This window comes from Buteo buteo, chromosome 3 (assembly GCF_964188355.1).
Source record: "Buteo buteo chromosome 3, bButBut1.hap1.1, whole genome shotgun sequence".
NCBI lineage: Eukaryota > Metazoa > Chordata > Aves > Accipitriformes > Accipitridae > Buteo > Buteo buteo.
In genome coordinates, this window is record NC_134173.1 from 32078015 (window position 1) to 32096002 (window position 17988).

Consider the following 17988-nt stretch of genomic DNA (forward strand, 5'->3'; position numbering starts at 1 on the left):
AGGCATGTAGGCATGTCAGCTTAATTTCCATACATGCACTTGGGTGCCTCTCTGATCTGATCTGCCTTTTTACATTTGTTTTAAGTTAGAATAATTTCTCACCCTCCTGAAATATAATAATTTCCCACTGAAAATGAATGACAGTTACTGTAAACACACTATTTTTAGATGCTTTTCTTAAAGCTTTTTTCCGTCTGTACTCTTATACCTCTTGTAACGCTACAGGAAGCTACTGAAACTGGTTTTGTCCTAGAAACTGTCAATTTGGATGTCAAATGATACCAGCCTGTGTGAGCTACTGGCCCCCGTCAGGATGGCAAGCACTTTTTAAAAATTATTTGATTAAACCTAAGTAAAATTACTAGAGTTTGGGTGGGTTTTTTTTCTATACTGGGCTGACACTTAAAATATTTTATCCCATCCCATTCAACATGCCATTTACCACAAGATGAAAAGTCACAGTATCTGGTACTTGTAGTAAAAGGAAAGGATATGAAAGTCTTGATTCCACACTGGAAATGGTGCTGTGACCTCTGCGTTACCCAGTGGCTGAGGAAGTCAACAGGACATCCAGGTTCAACTTTCTCTTCTGCATGACAAAATATGCGCTGATCTTGCATTTCCAAAAAAGTTCTCTAAACACAAAGCTAGAGGATATTCACAAGTGTGCCAGTCTGTTCTGTTGATATTTAACCACCAAATCTTTCATGTTTATGTGTTAATTGATTTAGGAACTGACAACTGCTCCTCTTTACGTAAACAAGACCTCTTACCACCATAGTATAAAGCCATTCTTTGACTCAGCGAGTATTTATTTTCTTTAAAATGAAACGGAGTGCACCAGAAATGCTCGATGGTGGTATCCTTGGTGTGCAAGAATCCCGTGAAGATCCCTGCCATGGCAGGAGGCATTCATTCTCAATATCCTGCCTTTTCCTTCTCAAGAACTGTATAGCCCATGCAATTTTGTGATTGCCCCTCATTCTTTTTTTCTCAGGATCACCATCAGAAACAGAGCCATCAAATTTCCATGATTACAGAATTGTTTAGATTAAATATCTTAATCCTTCATCACCATAGGTTTCCATGGTTAGTGCTCTGTTCTCGTTGGTTTTTATCATGTTTTTCATTCCATCTTGGAAGCAATAAAGAGCAAGATAGATTCAGGCTGGGCCACAGAGCAATCAAACTGAATGACAAGCAATGTTGCCTACTTGAGAAGTGCAAAAGGTCTGCTTGGCTGCAATTTGAAACAATCTGCCTCTTGAATTTGTGATCATGGCAGTCTCATATTCTTCTAAACCCTCAGTGATTAGTCTTCTATGAGATTAGCTTAAAAATCCTATAATCTGGAAAAAAACCCCACCATTTTGAGTTCTTATTTTTATTCTTCTCTGTTGACCATCTTGGATACTCTATGATCTGCTTATTATTATTACATAAAAATAGAGGCTGGAAATATTAGTTGTGTTTTTTGTTTTCTATTTTTACGGAAGCTGAGTCTTATAGTTCAGTTATATAGTGAATGATATTATTCACACGGCTCCAAGCGATATAGCTTTAAAAAAAGAAAAAGCACTCTATATTACAAGAGTCATGATACCATTGTGTAAGTTACTAATTCTGGTATCCTGTGGTATTTGAATAATGGAAAGAAAGATGAGTTAATGATTTTAAAAACTTTTTTGTTCCTTTGTCTTTACCAGTGACTTAGAGACTAAATGCTACTGGAGCTGCTAGTACAGTTCCATATGGGTTTCCAGGCAACTATGGGGAAAGGATGCATATATTATACATTCTGCATTATGCATCAATTATTTAATCAAAAGTTCAAAAGGGCTTGATTTAGCATATTCCCTGCAGACAAATCCTTCATAAGGATTTTAGTCTGTAAGTGTTCACTCACAGCACAATATCCTGAAAATGGGTTCAGATTTTCTTTTCTTTTTCTTTTAACTGTAAAGTTTATTAATATGCTTGACAGATCATAATAGCTGTTAGAGAGCTGACATATAACCTGTATATTTGGCATATTCATTGAGGGACTACTATTCAGCCTTTTCTTCAATGTTAGCACGAAGTGTACTGTTACTACATAAAGGGGTTGTGGTATCTCAGATGTCCCTGAGTATTTGCTCTTAAAGGCTACCACTGCAAGTCTGTCTCATACACGGTCAATACAAGAACTATCAGTGGATATTTGGAATTCATTTTAATGTCAAAAAGAGTGAACCAAACAAGGATATGTATCTTAAACTCTCACATTTCCATTTGCTTAGAGATTGATTTTTCAAACATACCCATGATTCCAGGCGGCTCCTGTTAAAAAATGAGTTGCAGAAGATTGTCAGATAATATTATTTTGTCCTTTACAGAGGAAAATGACTGAATTGGCTTCCTTTGAGTCAGAAGTCGACAGACACGTAGACTAGGCCACGTCCCAAGTATACCTACAGGCTGCCCCCTGCTACACAGGTTGCTCAGCCCTGCCTCGATGCAGACAGCTTTTGTAATTGGATCATAGCTGAAAATCTCTTCTTACTGACTTCCTGAACTCTGTGAAAACTGCTGTTCACTGTGCTATTTCTGATGGCTTTCCTGATGTAGGTGGAAGGTTGGACAGTCTGTTCAGTTCCCCACTGATGTCTCTGAGCATCTGCTTCGGGTAACAGGCGTCAGTCACCTTTGTCTGGCAGGCTTTGGATTAGTTACCCAAAACCAGAAAGTTTCTGCATCTTATTTCACATTGGTCCTCCTAACTAACAGTTCAAACAAAAGAAAAAACTTATTATTAGCTTAGTACTCTACTAGACAGTCTAAAAATCACAAAATATATGCAGATACACAATGTCTCAGAAACAAACATACCTTGGCGATCACAGGATCACTGTATCTTCTGAGGGATGCTGCTTCTTCACGTGAGAGTTTTTTCTTCTTTCACCCTCTTGTTTTTCTCATTAAACTGTAACTGTGTTTTTAAGTCTCCTTCATCATTTCTCTGTCCCTTCTTCAGCTTCATGTCATTATCTGTGGCATTTGCTTGATGTCTGACTTCTCTGCAACCCTTATTCTCTTGGCTGTTCTCTCCTTTCCTGTTATCCTCTTGGCTTCAAGCACTTTCTTCAGGCAAACCTTCTCTTACTTTTGAGGCTTTGTTCCCTTTCCCTGGGCTGTTCTGGTCTGTCCTGTTTGGGGATCTGCCTGGGCCTGTCCTGATGTGAGCACCTCCATAATGTGCTAAAGTGCATTAAGCAGTGTGACTTAGTGTCGTGTGTTGGTCATTCTCATATTTTTTTGCCATATGACAACATATGTATGTGAAAAAGGGGAAAAAAAGTAAGAAATCCTTGGAGTAGATCTCAGTGAGTTTGGTGATCACGGTCCTTTGTTCCTAGGGAGCTTCAGTCCGTCGTCTTGAACCAGCTCTGCCTCTCTATTCTGGCCTTAAAGCAGTAAGCCTTGAGGAGTCATACATGAGCTCAGTCCATGCATGTTTTCTGTAGAGAGTAAAGGACAGTTTTTACGTCCTTGCAGAAAATTGTTTTCCTGAGAAGATAAGCTGCAGCATTTTGCCCTATCTGTGTGTTGTAGCATTACATTTTCCACTGCATCTGCTGAGTTGGGATTTTTGCTGACTTTTTTTTGCCCTGTCCTGGTTTTCACATTGTCACTCAGCTCTGGAGAATGAGTAGGCACTACACAGCTTTCCTCCACCTTAACCACACAGTCTGCACCATCTTCCTGCCTAAACAGTGATCTCTGTCACAGCCTCACATAGACAGTCTGATCTGTCTCTAGCCCTTCCTTGTTCCCTTTCAGCCTCTGTCTCCAGTAACTTTTACAAATAAACCTGCTGTGGAGCCAGCAGGGACACTGGCTGTCTGTGGTGAACGTTCTCAGCAATTATGGGCTTCTTCAGGTTGAAGACAGCAGATAGTCCACAGAAGGAAAATCAAGAGTGTGGGACCTGACATAATTTTTACTATAATTCTCTCCTTTTGTAATTCCCAAGGTGTCTTTTTTTCCATGTTCATTTGTTTTCAGAGTTACATCACAAGTTAGTTTGTGCACCTCTAACAATATAAATCAACTTCGTAACACCCGGAATATTCAAAGAGAAACTTTTGCTTAACCATTATGATATTTTTACCCACCAGCTGCACCTAGTATTATTTTCTGTAAGTCTTAGTGGAAGATTTCATACAGCATATATCTGGTGTGCTAGGACAAATTGTGAGAACAGAAGATGTTGGCCATAAAAATAATTTCCTGCTTTTGTAAGTGTGAAGAGACTGCACAATATAATGTCCTCAGTGTGCGTTCTTATTAATACAGTTCTGGGACTCTACACAATGAACATTCAGCTTCCTGGCATTTATGTTTGTGATATACAATGGCTTTATAGAGGCAGTTTTCCTTGTGCTGAATTAAGGCATTCCTAGGCTGAATCCAGACTGAAATATATCTGTGATATTGTTGTTGGCCGCAATGTCTTTGGCCCCTTACTGAGCAAAGTGTGGGCTAATTCCACAAGTTCTGTGTGTGCTCAGCCTTTTCTTCGGTCCATGTGGATGGATAGATGGATGTCTCCTTTCCTGACAGAAAGTAAATTGAAAGTAACTCTGTTGAACTCACTGACATTACTATGGCACAAAGGAAGGAATGAATCAGTCTCTCGATGTATATTGTTTGAGGAGGTTGAACTCAATTTCTGATAAATGAAGCCGACACTAGTATCATACTGCATCTCTTGTAAAGGTGCTGATCTTCCCCAAGTCTAATTTTCCACATTTCATTCATCTATATTTTGCCTTGAAACTCTTATTTTGTCTTGGATTTGTAGGATATCTTTAAAGACTGCGTGTGTAAAATAAAGTATGACAGATAAGTGGCCATGTACATCGAGACTCTTACTCCATCTAGGGGCCCTGACAACATCATTAAAGAACTTCTGTCGCACAGGGGAGGAAGGATAGATGTGTGGGACTTCACCCAAGTCCCATTTATCTGTCATTTTACATTCTGCAGTCTTATTTCCTTTCTCATTGTTGCTGATTGTCGAGCTATGTTTGTATCAACTGGAGATTTTCTTCTTTTCTTGACCTGTTCTTCATACTTGTTTCCTTAAGAGATGTGAAGTTTTAGTGTGTGATATTGCAAGTTGCTGCAATGGGAGCCACTGCAGTTGCCTCCTGGTATGGGCATCATGGTTACTGAGCAAATGAGCTGGGGAACTGGAGCACTGAGTGGTTCTTGCAGAAGACATTGCTTTGAATATGAATAATGGCAGGAGGGCAAATATGGAACGATTGTGTGAACACAAAGCCAGAGTTTAGTCAAATATTCTCTACAGTTTCTCTGAATGAGATATTGTCTACTCAAATGAATATGATACCCCCCAAAAAAGGATCTCCCAGATACCAGGATCCATCTCTCCCTATCTCAAAGCTGATTATAGCTCAAATCCCAAAAGATTTTGGGGCAAATAAATCCTGTTGTTTTCAAATGTAATAGGTGTTTAAATACCTATGAAAGCTTGAACCTATGGCAGTAATTAGCACCTCCATTACCAATCTCAACAAAAAGTTAAATAATATTAGAGTCTGAACTGTCCTTATGACTTCAGGCATAAGATGCTTTTTCACCAGTCCTGCGTGTCACATGAATGCTGTACTTCATAGCAATGCTCTTGCTTTTAACAGCTGAGGTTGATACTGGGATTTTGTCCCAGAAACCCTCTGGATTGACCCACACTTTTCAGAGGAGAGAAGTTTATGCCATCACTCTTTAGTATGTTTCTTCTGTTCGGGAGGTGAAAAATGCAATTCTGGTATCAGGCAGTTTACCCAAGCATTAGGTTCAGCTTCAGTATTTCTCTAATTATTTTTAATAGATGAAAACATTATGGGCCAAATTCAGTCCACTTTACAGAAGAAATTATTTAAATTAATAGAAGAAGGATTAGCTTAAGAATATGCATATCTGTAAAATATCACATCTTTTATATTCAAGGAAATGCACAATTCATGTTTCATCAGTATTCTGTACCTTGTGTTGCTGTTTACAGTCTTGCCAACCCTAAATGATTAAAAAAAAAAATTAAAGAACACAAAATAACCATGGATCAAACTCTGAAAAACAGGAGATGTGCCAAGCAGGGTTTTTGTCTTCAAGCAGTGCTAAATGTATAATAGGTTCTCATTCTTTTTCACTGACCTTTGTGATATGACTGAACCTTAAAGGTTGACAATGTAATCTCAACTTGTTTTCTATAGCCATGAGGGAAGAAATTGTTATAAAGAAGTGTTAAATTGTGTATTCTCTTGTCATCACAAGCTATTTTTTAAAGAAAACAGCAGTTAATATGAGATTGGGATTAATACCCTGTATCCTCAGAGCTGGTAAGATATACTGCTTCAAAATTAATGAAAAATATAAATAACCCAATTTGTTAACATTTGCATTCACTTTACACTTGCTTTTTGCTGGTAACAGTGCCAAAGCAAGCTGTAGTCCTCTTGTGGCATGGGGAGTTTTTTAGGCGGGATAGAGGGAGCTGGCAGCGGTTGTATCAAAGGAAAAAAAATGAAGTTATTTAAGAGAGAAAGATGTAGCATTAGTCAGACTTGGCATTTGAAGAAACATACTTCTGGAGGAGATTTTATCACTGTAATGAGGACATTCAACATGAAGACATTCTGCCCTTTCCACCTCACAGGTTTGGCGCAGTTTGCCATGTGATCACCTGTATAGGACATCCACACTGCCAAATCTCCAAGCACATGTCTTGATTCAACTAAATACATAGACAAGGGCATTTTCTGGAGGCAGCGGTGGGGATGCACACAGCCTTTGATTTGTGTTAGCTCACTTGTCATTGTGCCAGGCGAGAGTTAAAATGTTACATAGCAAATGTGTGCTGCATTTACTAAAATATACCCAGTAGTGCCATCCTGTGGTCAGGACTACAGCTACCAGAAGGCTGGAGCACCGTGTCCCGCTTGTTTTCTAAAAGCTGGTTTGTCTTGCGTTGTTACACACAATCCGAGTCGTGCCGGGCTCTAAAATGACAGTTTTCTTCTCATATGTACAGTCATTTCTGAACTTCTAGTTCCCGGGAGGGTTGGGATATGGCTTTTTCTTCTCTCTGGAAACATTTTTTGAAAGTGTCCATAATTCAATTTCTGTCACCAGATCTATAACAGAGAAAACTCTGAAAATCAACTCCAGATACAGTATCACCCAGCCCTGGAGATGTTTTTAGCCACCTTTTGGGAGCGCAGAACTTCCTCCTAATATGTGGTTTGCTGTAATATAGTGCAGAAGAGTTACATTTCATTAAAAATTTGAAATGCTGTAATTTTACTAATTGAAATATGAACTCAGATGTGAGGCAAATTGACCTTATTTTAAGACAGATGAGAAAGCTGTTGTGTATCATACATATTTAGTAACCAAGTTTTGTTACCTCATATCCCCGTGAATTCTTTGGCTAATTTAAAGCTGACACTTGCAAAACCCATTTGAAGGAACTATTTCAGTCAGACTGAGGCCTGATCACACAATGCCTCAAATAAAGCCTTTCTCATTAAAATAGTATTATGCTGGGATAGCAAGAATAATAGAGGTGCATAATCTAGGATTACCATTGTCTGTTGTGGGGGAGGGATTTATAAAGTTTCTGGCTATGGAATACATGTAGCAACAGGTCTGTTATTTACACATTGGTCTTTAATTCATAAATTTGATTAAGTCTTAAAACAAGAAAATTATGGATTTAAGCCATGTGGCTTACTAGCAACAGTGCAGACTTTTGATTGAGTGGTCTTTCCTGGTTGTCATCAAAATATTAAGAAGCTTAGAGTTAGATTTTTTAAATTATTTTATAATGTCATACTTCACTTTCAGCATTTTGAATAAATGATTTCAAAGCATGTTTAAAAAAAAGGAAACACTTTCCCAGCATCTGGATGACAAGTAGCTGACAACAGTTTCCTAGCCCAGCACTCAGGCTGCCTCACCCACTGTTCCCTTTTGCAGAATCGACTGTCATTAGTGCTGCTGCTTGGGGAGACTGATGGCCTCTTCTGCCACCCACAGAGAGCCCTTCAGGCTTCAGTTAAATATAGGTGAGACAAAATAGGCAGGAACTGACAGCAGGGGAAGAAGGAACTTTTATTGTAAATTAAATTAATGTAAGAGAAGAATTTTACTGGAGATCTTTACATACTCTTACACCTTGGTGGATTTGTCAGGTACCATACTAAATGTAAAAAGACCTCATTTCAGTGTATTGTTAGCCTAATGGTTATTCCTCATTAGTGGCACTTGGCCAAGTTGACAGACACTTCCAACAGGCCATGTTTGTTTAATATGCTGTAGTGATCAGGATCTCAGAAAGTTTTAGAATAGCTCATTTTTCCTTCTGGGCAGAACAGTAGGTGAGGATACAACAATGCAAGCCCAGGTATGTGGACAGGAGAACCTTTAAAACTTTTCCCCAAAATTTTCGTTGCCTTGCTTGTAGACATCATGTCCTGCAGATTTCCAGACACCCAGCAGCCAGGTTTGGCAGCCACTCAGAAATGTCTCCTGTGCATGCAGTGTGCAACTTGCTGGCATGTGCACTGAGAAGCCAGCTCCTGGTGGTTGGGACATCACTTGTCCCATGTGGTATCGCGTGGACCGGTGATCTGCATGGATTCAGTGAGTCCAAATGCAGCTGACTTACTCCATGTGCACAGTAGTTCAGAAGAAAGAAGTTTCTGTTGGCTGGTCTGGATGTTTAGTTCCTTATCCAGGCACTCCTCCTCACTCTGGGTGTCCACCATTGGGGTGGGCAGGTAGAAGTGGGTGGCCTTAGTCCAGCTTCCCGCTGAGCCAGTGCGTACCACACACCCGCGCACTATCACAGCAAAGGCAAAGAGGTGAGGAGGAGGAGGAATGCCTGCAGCTGACAGGGGACTAAATGAAACCATGACCTCCCTCTGAGATCCCTTGGCATTCCAGGGAAAGCTGGAGGGACTGTCTGAGTACGCAGAGTGCCGTGAAGGCCCTCTGTACACCTCACACAAAACCTCTTGAGGATGTGGAGGCCTCTTTCCCAAGCATTCAAGGGACCTCAAGGCAGGCTCTGTGGTTTTTTGTTTATTGCATGTGTGAGAAAAGGGACTTGGAGCACAGCACACTTGAACAACAGCTTTAGAGAAAAATCAGTAAGGCCACACTGATTCCTCTCCAGTAAGAGTTATTATATGTTTCTGCAGTATAAGTTCATGATTAGACAAGGACATCACAGAACCACAGAATCACTGAGGCTGGCAAGGACCTCTGGAGAGAGCAGGGTCAGCTAGAGCAGATTGCTTAGGGCTGTGTCCAGTTCAGGTTTGAATATCTTCAAGGATGGAGACTCCACAGCCTCTCTGGGCAACCTGTCACAGTGTTTGACAAACCCTCACAGGGAAAATTTATTTCTTATGTTTAAATGCTTTCCTGTATTTTGATTTGTGTCCATTTCCTTCTGACCTTTCACTATCCTTTCCCTGAGAACAGTCTGGCTCCATCTTCTTTACTCCCTTGCATCAGATGTTTATAGACTTTTATAAAGTCCCCCTGAACCTTCCCCCATGTAGGCTGAATAGTCCTACCTCTCTCAGCCTCTCCCCATATGGCAGTTGCTCCAGTCCCTTCATCATCTTCATGGCCACTTGCTGGACTTTGGACCCAGCACTCCAGCTGTGTCACCAGTGCTGAGTAGAGGAGAAGGATCACCTCCCTTGACCTGCTGGCAACGCGCTGCCCAATGCAGCCAAGGAGGCTGTTGGCTGCCTTTGCTGAAAAGGCGTATTGCTGGTCAGCAGCCAGCCTGTACTGGTACATGGGGTTATTCCTTTTCACGTTCAGGACTTTATATTTCCGTTTGTTGCACTTCATGAAGCTCATGTTTGCATATTTCTCCAGCCTGTTGAGGTGCCTCTGAGTGGTAGCCCACCTCTCTGGTGTATCAGTCACTCTTCCCAGTTTTGTATCAGCTGCAAACTTGCTGAGAGTACACTCTGTCTCATTATCCAGGTCATTAACGAAGGTGTTAAACAGTTTTGGCCCCAGTATCAAGCCTAGGGGTATACCCCTAGTGACTGACCTCCAGCTAGATTTGGTGCCACTGATCACAAGATTTTCAGCTAATCTGTTCAACCAGTTTTCAGTCCACCTCACTGTCCACTTATGCAGCCCACACTAACTAGTTTGCCGTTGAGGATATCATGGGACACAGTGTTGAAAGCCTTGCTAAAGCCAGAATAAAGAACATCCACTACTCTCCCTTGTTCCTTGAGGTAGTCATTTCATTGTGGAAAGCAAAGAGTTTGGTCAAGCATGTTTTTTCAGTCATAAATCTGTGCTGACTGTTTCCAATCACCTTCTTGTACTTAACATGCTTGGAAATGGCTTCCAGGAGGATTTGCTCTATCCCCTTTCCAGGGACTGAGGTGAGGTTTTAGTTCACTGGATCCTTCTTCTTGCTCTTCTTGGAAATAGGAGTGACAGTGGCTTTCTCACAGCCCTCAGGAACCTTCCCCAATTGCCACAGCCTTTCAAAGACAATCGAGTGGCCTCGCGCTGACATCAGCCAGCTGCCTCAGCACTTGTGGATACATTCCCCATCAGGTCCTATGGACTTGATTATGTCAGTCTGTTTAAACATCCCCTGACTGGATCCTCCTCCACCGAGGTTGTGTTCCTTGCTCCAGACTGTCCCACTTGTTGCAGGGGCCTTTGTCTTGAAGATGAAGCTTACCAGTAAGCCTTGCCAAATTCAACTCCAGGCAGGCAGTCTTTGAGAAGACTTTGATTTTTGCAAAGAAGTAAATGTTGTCAGTGGTTACTCTTGGTTATCAATATATCATCCTCTTACAGCTTTTCATACTGTTGTATGGGTCTAATACACACATTTCTAAAAATTAAAACATTTGGGTATCAGAATAACATGGCAGTAAATATTCTGAATATTTCATTAATTTCTTCTTTAAGCTTGCAGGATTTACTCACCAATCACTGTATCTACAAAACCTAGAAATCAAATGAAATAGCAAGAAGATGCAGTGAAATACATTTTGACATTAACAAGTTCAAATATGTGCTGACAAGCTAGAAGTCCACCAGTCTTGCTTTCGGAAAACAGTGGTGACCAGCCCAAAACCTGCAGAGCATTCGGAAGTGGCCAAACAGACACAAGGCTCGATGGATCGGCTGCCTAGCGGGTGCCCAGCTATGCTAGAAATCACTGGGCTGTATGAGCTGCGTCTGGCAAGGGAGGTAGACAAGGAGCCCAAGAGACGTGGGAGCAGGAATAGGAACGTACAGGACATTTCCAGCTACAGACTGAGCGCAGGTTCAGATATTTGGGCAACGAGTAGCCTGGGTGTGCCAGGCCGTGTAGGGTGACAGCTGTCACCAGACGTACCCAGCCAAAGAGTTGAGTACCTCATTTTAGCCCTGAGCAGAGGCAACACCCTGGTACATTTTCTTTTTCATGTAATTTGGCAGCCACAGAGCGTGAAAGACTGCAAGCCATTGTAGCTGGCACGTCGATCTGGGTAGTGGTGGGATGTGCAGATAAAGCTTTTGGTGATCATGCTACAGCCGACTGATTTGAGGGGCAGCTTGGCCACAGACAGGTGTAGTTTAGAGGGAGAACGTGCCTCCCTCAGTCCTCCGTTACCCACCTGGCAGCAGGAGAGAGGGAGCCAAACAGAAAGTGTGAGTAACTTCCCAGGGCTTCATAGCAGTGGCAATGACAAATGGCTCCAATGCCCTGATTTGTGATGGGTTCATAGATTCTAATCAAAAAAAGAAGAATTGTCTAACATATTTTATAATATTTTTAGGATTGTTAGACAAGGAAGCATAAATCTGTCGCTTTTAATGAAATCCACCTGAAATACCTGACATACATTCAAGTGCCATTGATTTCTAATGACAGTACTAGTATGTTTAAACTCAAGCATGTCTGTAAGAGCTTTGCTGGACTAAAATCTTAATGAAATGTATACTAAAATTTTGGAAATAATTTAAATTAATACTTCTTTAAAATTTTTTTGTGTATTCTCCAACAAAGGAAAATCTATCAAAGAGGAATTCTGTATCAGTTGGGCATGTTTAACCTAGATTTAGTTAGACCTACTGTATGTTAAGTAAATTTGAATTGATTATTAAAGCCCTAATTTAGTCGATTCCCTTGTTTGATTAAATGTAATCTCTTCTTCCTCGTCCATTTAGTAATAAATGGAAAGATAACATTGTAGAGTTCATGGTTCAGGTGGAATACAAAAAATGCAGTAGAACAGATGAGGATTTTTGCATAAGTAGATCCATTTAATGGTAAGAAAGCTTAAGCACACAGGCTATTTTTAATTTTTTTTTTTTTTACTACCTAGAAGATAAACTTCCACTACAGTTTTCTTTTTTATGTTTGCTTAGGGCAACATCATTTCTTGACAACTGATGTTTGAAGTAATGTGCCTCCTTTGAGATTAGTGATATATCCAAGATTATCTGTATCTCACATCCTTTCCATAATTCTAAATCAACTGCGTGATGGAAAGAAGACTTCATTTTTTACTGCATAAATAAATTTTAATTTCTTTGCTTTGAGTTGAAAAAAAAAATGAGTATGGCCCATCTCTTCTCTCACACTTTGACTATTAAGATACTGTTACCTACCAAACAGAACATTACTAGTTGCAAGTAAATTAAAGTTACTAGTTACAATAAATTAAAAATAAGTTGGTTTCCTGCTAATGAAGAGACTAAAAAACGCTTGAAGAAAAGAGGGGGGGTCAAGATCAATAAAATAGACATACGCATTTATAGTAAACAACAAAATTTTGTCCTAAATTCTCCTTTCTCCAAATGTATCCAGAATACACCTCTTCCACAAATTAACCTGTTGACAGAGTTGTAGGTGATGGAATTCTGCACTGTAACTACTAATTACTCTTTTTCATCATCTAAGTAGTAAAAGGCAATAGGAAAAGAAGTTCTGAACACAGGTAGAGACAGAAGGGCAGGATGTAAGACTTCAAGGGTGTCCGAAAACATTTTAGTTTGAGGAAAATGTAAAACTCCTTTCAAACTGAACTAGCCATCTTTCATTCCCCCTTATATCCTGCAGAGAGGGACTGATCGATTCAGTTACAATGCGCTGGCAACAGGCAGTCTCCAAATGTTGTTTTAACAGCTGAAGGAGTCCACTGAAGGAAATAACATTTGTTATTTGGAGTGTATTTTCGTGCATTAATCTTAATTCTCTGCCATTCAGCCAGCGTCTCCTCCAAGTATGCATTTTTTGGTAACAATTGCTATGGAGTGAATGGCAGCCATCTGTAATGCTGTTCATCTGCGTTGTCCCACTTCTGTCCAGATACTGAACTTTATTTGCATTTGCTAATCACTATCTGTCACAGAATATGCTCAAATATGAAACACTCTATGACAGTGTTTAAATATTACTTAATGTCATGAAAGTTAGATAAGCAGACAGTGTTTGCCATAGAAGGTCTAATAATGCAGATGTTTAGCTTAGCTGTGACTTTAGAAATCACTTAACAGAAAATCTAAAGGGAAATGTATAGTTCAGCAATTGCTTGTAGAAATAATTTACATTTTTTTCAGGCAAATGAGGGAGAGCTTCTACACCTGGATAGCTGTGCTGTTTACAGAGTGCGAGGCCTGTCTGAAGGGTCCGTGAAGATTGGCTGGGCTGCATGATTTTGGATTTCCTTATACCACCCAGGTGCTAGATACAAGCAGCTTTTACGCCTACTGCCCTAGTGATCATCTGCTGACACTGAAGAAACAACTGACAGATTTCTGTAGTTTTACAGATCCATTTCAGAAAGGGCATCTTTCTCATGCTGAGGGATAATTTCCTTTTCAGAGGGAAATGTGAGTAAGGCAACAAAATTAGCAACAGCAATGAAAAGTTAAAACCAAACTTGTGGAGTTTTACTTTGTTGAGGGAATTTAAGCCAGGTTTTAGGAGAGCGAAAGCTCTCCTGCATCTGTAAGCTACTTTGTTTCACTGCAAACGCTACTTGTTAGCATCATAGTAGTATGTAGAAGTCAGATTCAGGGTTTTTTGGACTACATGTTGTGCAAACAAAGTAAGGAGATACTCCTTCAGTGAGATTAAAACAATCTCAGGTATGGATAAATAAATAAATAGGCATAGCAGGTATTATAGAAAATGGGTAGCAGAGAGGATGAAAATTAAAATGAGAGGAATGTAAGGTTATGCAAAGTTTGCAAGGTTGACATTCTGTTACTACATTGAAAAGACTACAGATAACATATTAGCTGTAGGCATAATTTTCTAATAGTACAAATGAACAGCGTGAAGCTTGCAGAGGCCTGTGTTTTACTCTGCCTTTTCCAGTGTTGATAGTTTGATTTGGCAGTATGATATAATACATAAGAGTCTGCTTACTAGGTGAGTAAACGTAAAAAACCCAGGATTTGAAGTGATCAGTGGGACACTATACCCAGATGTAATCTGCGCGAGGTTAAGCGATGCAGTGTAAGAGGCTGTGACTATGACAGGATCTGGTAGTAGCTGATACAGATTAAAGTATTTATTATTCATATTTTATATAAAACCTGAATTATTCTATGCCATGTAGTAGTCAGAACAGAAAAGACATCTTTTCTTAATGTTTAAGGAGCAAGGTGTGAGATTCATCTCAGTTAACTTTACCAGCTCTGAGGTTACATGTCTCATGTAAACTTGTCGCTTTAGGCTTTGTCTGTAGTCAGTGAAGAAATATGGGCACCTTCAAAGCACTGTTCATCCCACCTGGCTCCAAACAGCTGCTTTAAGGTGCCTTTTTCTTTCCCTGACATTAGAGGGAGCCTTGATCACCAGCTGACAGTAGACATCTGATTTTTGACATTTAAATTTAGGTGGGTGAATTCTTGTCCATGACAAGTGACTTGAGTAAAGGCCAGAGACTTCAGTCTTTTGTACAGCAGTCTAACAAACTCTCCTTGTGATCTTGAGCTAGATATTTCAGCAGATATTTTCAAAATTAGTAGATGTTGTTAAATGTCTGGCTCTTGTCCATCTTCTGTTTCCTCCTCCACTTTCCAGACTCTGTAGAGAGATTTGAAATTCATGAATAAAATGCAAAATAAAATAGTGCAGTAGAATTGTTGTTTATTCAGCTTCAAGTGGAACAAAAGTGTTTCTGAAAAAAAAAAAGCCCAAGTAAAATTATTTATAGTACAAATGCACAGCAGTTCCTTGAGACTAATATTTTATGGTGGGTGGGGGGCTGTGTAATTTCCAACAAGTGATTTTCTCAGTCTTGTGCCCTACCTTTCTGGCATACCAGTGAATATCAGGATAGCTTATGCGGCTTTCAGGTTAGAGTTAACACTGAAACCAATATTTTTTCTCTCAGATGTGTTAGTGTACTGATATTATTAGTCCCACGTCTGCTAGCCTCTGGATATTTCCCTTCCCAGGACCATCATCAAAACTAACTCTATATGACTATGTTATGAAAAATACAATATCAGTGGGAAAAAAAACAAAAACAACATGAAAATCTGACAGCCACATAGTATCAGTACTGGATCATGTGAAGAAAAAAGACACCAACCCCCAATGCAGCCTCATTCATTGGACCAGCTGTTTTCCTCCATGCTCTCTCATTCAAGAGTTTTCCACTACTAGGCTATAGCAATTAAAGTTAAATTGCTGCATGGAATTCATTTCTCACTGTTAGGGAGTCCGGATGTCTGGTTCATCCTCCGGGGATGTCCTTTTGTCAATGCTGGGGAAACCATCGTAGTTCCCTGCAACTGTGGAAGTAAACTAGATACACTCATGGTCAAATTGCTGTGTTTTTTCCTCCACTCTGATCAGGTGCAGGACTGCTTGAGAGGTACCCCCAAGTAGCTCTGATGACATGATTTGTTACCCTTTATATTCCCCTTTTCCACCACCACGCTCATGCACTCCCAGATAAACAGCCTGTCCCTGTTTATTCTTTACCCACTAGCACCAGTGTTGCTGATTTGACATCCTTATTCATATTTATGGTAGGGTTGCCCTAGTAATTTCTGCCTTGGTCAGCAGTGCTGTTAAGCTAGTACCCCTGTTTGTGCTGTTTCTTGGGTTGCTATCTTGTTAGTGTAGCCGCAAGTCAAGGTTAGCCATCCGCATATGCATTAGTCCCTTTTTGCTGTTTGCTGCGCCTGGTAATTTCTCACGCTGTTACAGTTCAGGTTCAACAGTGTGCACACATACCCTCATACCCAGAAGCCAGCCTGGTGCAACTGCTGGTGCAAACACCTTCTCCGTCATTTACTTGGTCTGAATTACCAGAGACGGCTCTCAGGGCCAGGAACAGCTAGACCTTGAGAGAAACATCACGCTTAACCTTCTGCTTTCTGCCTGCCCTTCCCCTCTTAATAAGGCCACAAAATACTTGCACATGTTGCTGCATCTTCTGGCATGTTGCTCTGTATTTCTTCCTTGGCTGCCTTACCGTGGTGACCCAGAGTGGGAAATGCTCATTAATCCTTCCGTCCTGGAGCAGACGGTGCCCTGCTTTCTGGTGACTTCTTCCACTCTCTGCCTTGCCTGGCCTCTGAGCCATGTGGAGGAGCTGCCCAGAAAGGGTCAGGCCATCTTCCTGGAGATCATTCATCTCCCCTTTACCCAGATTACCTCTGTAGCAACTTGACCATGAAAACTGGTTGAATAGGAATGGGCATGGCTGCATTACAAGGATTAGAGACCTATGCCAGATTTTTTACGGGCAAGCTTCCCCCAGCTAGAAGACAAAAAGGAAGAGTTCAGAGAGGTTGTACGCTTCACCCACCTGGCTTAATTCAGAACGACACTCTGAAGACAACCTGCCAGCATACAAGGTCACCTATAGATGTTTCCTTTTAATACAACGGTCAAATACATATTTAGGTGTCAGGATGGAACTGCGTCTTTCAGTTTTTGCCAATTATTTGCTAGGGAACAGCAAGAAGAAGTGGAAAAGTGCCTTATCTAGTGCCTGAAATAGTTGCTGCTGCTGTTCCCGCTCACCTGTATGGTGTGTCTTCCTCCTTGGGGTTTCACATGTGGTAGCAGGGCACTGGAGATTATTTTTTTCCTGCGGTAGAAGAAAAGAAACCCAATCTTAGGGAGAAAATCTAGACTAAGTAAAATGACAGTGTATGTGGTTTCATTTATCTATTATCAGCTTACATTTCCCTGCCATCAAACCATCATGTCACATTGCAGTCTGAGACAACGCCTGCAAACCAAGCAAGTAAAAATAAAATTTTGAGGATTAGAATTAAATTTCTCTATCCACAAAAAAATGCATCACCTTCCACATACAGATGGCTCTTGATATGTCATAAGACATATTGTCATGCTAAGTAATAAGAACTATACATTTGTTTCCCTGGTAAAAAAAGAGAATTTGCACCCTGAACCTCATGATTTGTTCCTTATTGACAGTTTAGTAGGATAGTAGGTAATACTTAAGATAAAAAAAATGGATGATTCTTTGAGTGCAGGTTTGAACTAGATCCAAATTTTGAATGAGTGTAGGGTATTTTTATTTTTGGCATGGTCTACCGCTTCTGGAAATGCCAATCCGCAGCAAGCCGATCATACTGCCACAGTAACAGGGGCAAACAAGATTTCTGTTTGGGTACAATATGAAGGGTGAGCAGTGACTGTCCTTTAAGCTGTCCTTGTAGGTAAAAACAACCCCCATGAAATTCAGCTTCAACAGGGACTTTATCAAAGAGAAAGATTTAACAAATCATTTGGCAAATATATTTAGAAGATACGAAATACGACTTTGGGATCGCTTTATTAAGTGTTCTTTGTTTAAATGTAGCTTGTCTACCCTGACTCAATTACAATTCTGTAAAATATTTTGCTTTCCATACAAAATGCTGAAAAGGATTTTCAAA

General features: G+C 40.4%; 1 protein-coding gene across 21 annotated transcripts in view; it reads left to right on the forward strand.

Moving 5' to 3' along the window:
- Positions 1-17988, forward strand: part of DTNA (dystrobrevin alpha) — a 231552-nt gene that overhangs the window by 141053 nt on the left and 72511 nt on the right. The window lies entirely within an intron of this gene.